This window comes from Triticum urartu, unplaced genomic scaffold (genome assembly GCF_056163025.1).
Source record: "Triticum urartu cultivar PI428250 unplaced genomic scaffold, HENAU_Tu73 scaffold2, whole genome shotgun sequence".
Taxonomy (NCBI): Eukaryota; Viridiplantae; Streptophyta; class Magnoliopsida; order Poales; family Poaceae; genus Triticum; species Triticum urartu.
In genome coordinates, this window is record NW_028260368.1 from 4,874,284 (window position 1) to 4,879,990 (window position 5,707).

General features: G+C 35.0%; 2 non-coding genes across 2 annotated transcripts; one reads left to right on the top strand and one right to left on the bottom strand.

The window, feature by feature from the left end:
- The first annotated feature begins 3,961 nt into the window (after positions 1 to 3,961).
- On the top strand, positions 3,962 to 4,048 carry TRNAS-GGA (transfer RNA serine (anticodon GGA)). The gene has a single exon. It is a non-coding gene; the product is annotated as a tRNA-Ser (tRNA).
- Positions 4,049 to 5,267: 1,219 nt separating this feature from the next.
- TRNAT-UGU (transfer RNA threonine (anticodon UGU)) lies at positions 5,268 to 5,340 on the bottom strand. The gene has a single exon. It is a non-coding gene; the product is annotated as a tRNA-Thr (tRNA).
- Positions 5,341 to 5,707: the final 367 nt, after the last annotated feature.

Below are 5,707 nucleotides of genomic sequence, written 5' to 3' on the forward strand. Positions count from 1 at the left end.
TGGTTAATTGGTAAAGATACATGAATTTGGTGCCCCGCCCAAGAAAGAGACCCAAGTCCTAATAATCCCGCTAAGTGGTGATTCAACATGGATTCTACATCTTGGAACCAGGCCAATTTGGGAGCGGCTTTGTGATAATGGAACCAACCAGCAAAAAGCATTAACGCTGCAAAAATCAATGCACCAATTGCAGTACAATAGAGTTGTAATTCACTAGTTATTCCAGATGCTCGCCAAAGCTGAAAAAAACCAGAGGTTATTTGGATTCCTCGGAAACCCCCGCCTACATCACCATTCAATATTTCTTGCCCTACTATAGGCCAAACTACCTGAGCACTGGGTCCAATGTGAGTAGGATCACTTAGCCATGCTTCATAATTGGAAAAACGGGCGCCATGAAAGTACATGCCACTCAACCAAAGAAAGATAATGGAAAGTTGCCCGAAATGAGCACTAAAGACTTTTCGAGAAATCTCCTCCAAATCACCAGTATGACTATCGAAATCGTGAGCATCAGCATGTAGGTTCCAGATCCAAGTGGTAGTATCAGGGCCCTTAGCTAGTGTTCTTGAGAAATGGCCGGGTCTGGCCCATTCCTCAAAAGATGTTTTTACAGGATCCCTATCCACAACAATTTTTACTTCTGGTTCCGGCGAACGAATAATCATTAAGTCCTCCTCTTTCCGGACAAGACATACAAAGAGACCCGCCAACTGTCTTTTTAGTGAATCTTTGAAAGATATATATTTTGAAAGATAGATTTTGAAAGATAGATTTTGAAAGATAGATATTGTGATTAGTTCTTTTCTTTACTATCTACCATCCTTCTATTTTTTTTTTAGTTATTCACTGGAGCAATTATATATTGAAGTCAATCCGAGGCAAGTGTTCGGGTCTATTATGACATAAAGATTAGGTGCCTAACGGACATTGTTTATCTTGAAAAACAAATATTTCTCGACGTAAGAAAAAAATCTTTTTTATTTTTAATTTAAGAAACTAGTGTATTTTTTTTGAGGGCATAAGCTCCTATCTATATCTACTTTCCTTGAGCATAATATAGGGTTTTTTATTTGATTCTAAATTCCAAGATAACTCATTAGAATTATTAATAAGATGGTCCTAATATATTAGCAATATTTAGATTGCCCCCTCTTTTTATTCACTTTATTACTTCTATTCTAGACCCTATCCCTATGGTTTATTCTTATGAAATATCATATAAAATAGAAGGTATAAGAAATGGATATAATGAAATTCTTGATTCGATCTTACGACCTAATTTATTTGATTAATGGATCAACAACCAAACCACCCATTTTATGAAAAAGAAGGAGCATGGTCTTATTCAAATTCAAAGCGCTTCGTAATCTTCAACCAGTTCTGTGCTTCAATATAATTTCCCGGAGTAAGCGCTATAGCTTGTTTCCAATATTCAGCAGCTTGATCAAACCAAGCTTCCGCAATTTCCGAATCACCCTGTAGAATGGCCTGTTCTCCTCGGTCGGAATAGGAAGTTCCTTCCCTTAGAACCGTACTTGAGAGTTTCCTACCTCATACGGCTCAGAAATTGCTATCTGAATTTCCCCTATCTTAACTGAATTCGATTTATCAAAAATCGATCCAATTTGTTCTTGGGTTAAGCAGAAGAAATTAATTACCTAAGTTTCAAACCCTAATTTTTATCAATAATCAGTTTGATCTTTTTTCCCACCTTCAGAAGAATGAAGCATAGATAGATATAGAGCCTTCGTTCAAATTTTCTGAGAGGTAACTATCCCGGTTTCATATATGAAATCTCTATAGAATCCTTGAAAAAGACTTTTTTCCATAAGAAAGAAAAAAGAACTTACTATCTTTGGGATCTGATACTACACCGCTGCTTAATCCCTTAGTGGATCGGCTCTATTACATAAGCGGATTCCTAAATTTTGCCCCATATCATGGGATAAGTAAGCAGTTTTTTTTAGTTGTATCGACCCAGTCGCTCACTAATTGATCTTTACGGTGCTTTCTCTATCAATTTGAGAAACTTTATCCATAGAGTAGTAGTATAGGCCATACTTTCTTCGTTTTTTGATTCTCGTGAAGTGTCCTTCCTTCCTACAGCTGATAGGGAAAAATCGTTGTTTTTACGATCCCTATGTAGAAAGCCCTTTTTTTCTAGTATTTACTAGAAAATTTGATCCTCTCTTTTTTTTTTTTCTTTCTATAGTGGAGATAGTCGCACGTAATGACAGATCACGGCCATATTATTAAAAGCTTGCGGTAAGAAGGGGTTTCGTTCTAGTGCCCGGAAATAATATTCCAAAGCCTTTGTATGCTCTCCATTGCTTGTGTGTATAAGGCCTATGTTATAGAGTATATAACTTCGATCATAGGGATCGATTTCTAGTCGCGTAGCTTCATAATAATTTTGCAAAGCTTCCGCATAATTTCCTTCGGATTGAGCCAACATCCGTTACGGTCGTTCATTCTATTCAAAAAATCTCCGTTCCAAAACCGTACATGAGGTTTTCATCTCATACGGCTCCTCCCTTCTGTACATAATAGTACTAAGCGAAATAATCTATAGAATCAAAATAGAATTAGTCCCGTCTCATTATGAACCGAAAGGGGCTGGTATTTTTCCAAGAAATCTCTAGCCAACCTTCCCACAAGAGGTTTTTCTTAACACCAATGAATTCTATTAATGCTAGAGGAAAACGATAGCTCCAATAATTTCTTTGTTCTCAACGCCTCCTATTTAGAGGAATTAGCTACTTCAACGATCTTTGATGGTTATAGGGGTATCCAAAGTACAAACCTGATGGTTGTTTGTTATCCCAACCATTCTTCCCAGCCCTGATACCGATCAGGAAAGGGGTAATTTCTAACAAAGTTTTTCTCTTGTTGATTCCTATTTCTAGGTGTAGTGCTTTTCTCCCCTATGCTGCCTACGGATACTAATAGAGTAGGATTGGCCTGTAATCCATACCATACCATATCCTGTAGGTGTAACCTTTCGCTCAATACTCAAATCTACAATTGAAGTATCTGAAGCCGCATCAATCGAGGATACACGACGGAAGGAATTGTTAGTTCGCCTCACCTTCCCGAAGCGTGGGTTTGTTTGCTTTACAAATTTGGTTCTCTCTATGCCAACCCCCCTCTCTTTTTCGTAAGACTGAGGTATAGGTAGGGCTAAAAAAAAGCAAAAAAAAGAGTCAAATCGCACCATCTCTATAATAAGTAAATGCCTTTTTTTCTCCTGAGGTTGTCGGAATTATTCGCAATAAAATATTGGCTACAATTGAGGAGGTCTTATCAATGAAATTTCCATTTCCACGGGATCTAGGCATAATTCCCAACCCATTCTATATAGAATTGTTTTCATTCCTTCACAAAATAACATAAAAACAAACACATTCGATTCTTATAATTATAAATAGATTGATCCATATGCTCTACTCTAAATCCATATGCTTTAAATGGATAAGAGAGATATGGATTTTCCGCTCAGCTCAAATTGTATCCTTTTCCTTCTGCTTGGACACGAAGAGATATGAAATATTTGACTAAGACTGGATTTCATTCCACTTTCCTATTTCTGAACAACAACTTATGTTATCAACTATTTCGTGTTTTCAAAGTTATTAATTGTCTCATACCCTATTTTTGATTTCGATAGTATGGTGTAGCGTATCTTATGCAAACGGAATTCTAAGGTTTCTTTATTTTATTATGCAATAAGAAGAATTCTTCCATTTTCTTTTTCTTTAGTTGCGGGAAAACCCAAATTAAAACTTTTATTTTATAGCGAGCGCAATTTCTAGTAAAAAATCCTGTATCCTTCCACTTAGATCAAAAGGAATTTTTCCAATAGAACTATGGAACCCCCGAGTGGTTGCGGTTGTACCTGTACTGCAGGAATAAGAAAACTCGCTATTCACTCAGTTTATTTTCCATAATAAGTTATGTAGGAGAGATGGCCGAGCGGTTCAAGGCGTAGCATTGGAACTGCTATGTAGACTTTTGTTTACCGAGGGTTCGAATCCCTCTCTTTCCGTTTTTCTTAATTCATCAACGTTAAGGATCACAATGTATCAAATCAAATAACAATTTTTTCCAGCAATAATATAATATCTTATATTATCTTATTTTGATTTAATAGAAATTAGAAATTCTCTATAGCAAATTACTGTGGTATGTAAAATACACATAGAGGAAAAAAGAAAAAAGGATCCTAATCCTAGGGTTAATCAATTTTAGCTAGTTGATGGGAAAATACAAATTAATGGTAATGGTCTTAGGGCGATTTAGTTCGGGGAAAGGGGAAGGGGAAGAAAATTCTATGAACCTTTCCTTTTTTCGTTAAGTTCAAGTCTGACGAGAGTAATATTCTACAACTAACAACTCATTTATTTTGAGACCGACCCACTTCCTATCTAGGATTTTATTTACTAGTCCTTTATATTCCAACGTGTCAATCGCCAAATGCTTTGGCAATTTCCCCGGGTCCGATGAAGCAATATAATTTTGAACCAGACCTTTTGATCTTTGGTTATCTTTCGTAGTAATAATATCTCGGGGTTTGCAACGAAAACTTGGTATATTGACTATACGACCATTAACTAAAATATGTCTATGGTTGACTAATTGGCGGGCCCCAGGAATGGTTGAAGCCATACCCAATCGAAAAAGGATATTATCCAAACGCATTTCAAGTAATTGTAGTAAAACCTGGCCTGTTGACCTTTTTGCTTTTCCAGCGATATGTACATATCTAAGTAATTGTCGTTCTGTCAGACCATAATGAAAACGCAATTTCTGTTTTTCTTGAAGACGAATACGATATTGCTCCTTTTTCCCAGAATTGAATTTTTTTTTAAGATTACTTCCGGATTTAGGTGTTTTTCTAGTGAGTCCTGGTAAAGCTCCCAGACGGCGTATTTTTTTTAAACGAGGTCCTCGATAACGGGACATGAAGACTCCTTTTTTTATTTTATTGAAATTTCATTTTACACAATTAATTTCATTGTATTTACATTACAGAATACATCGAAATTAAAACTGAATTAAACTACAGGATAAACAGAGTAAAATCAACTAAAGTACCCCAAAAAATGGAATTTCATCAAAATCTTTTTTTTTTGTATATATATTATTTATTTTATTGTTTTGTATCTAGCAAAATTGTAAGGTAAAAAACATAAAAGATCCTGGATTCTCCATTTAATTCGGAAAAAAAGAGATTCTTGTTCGTAGAACATCGATAGAGAAAAAAAAGCCGACTATCGGATTTGAACCGATGACCCTCGCATTACAAATGCGATGCTCTAACCTCTGAGCTAAGTGGGCTTACATAACGGAAATAGTGTAACAAATAGAAATAGGTATAGTATAGGAAATCCGTAAAATCTCAGATATTAGTTATTAATCTTAGCTATTAACTAGTTCTAAATTTGAAGTTATACTTATAAAAATAAAAAAATACTAAAACTTCTTAAAGATAAAGTTAGCTTGATATGCTTAACTATAGGATATTAAAAAATAAAATTATAGAATTTATTGGTATTTTCATTCGATCATTATAGACTTTATTATTTGTTAATAATTTGAGGATTAATATTTCACTAAGGGGAACATAGAGTCAGAGTAAATAAAATTGCTAATTCTGATTAGAAAAAAAGAATAAATATCAAGCGTTATAGTATAATTTTGAATA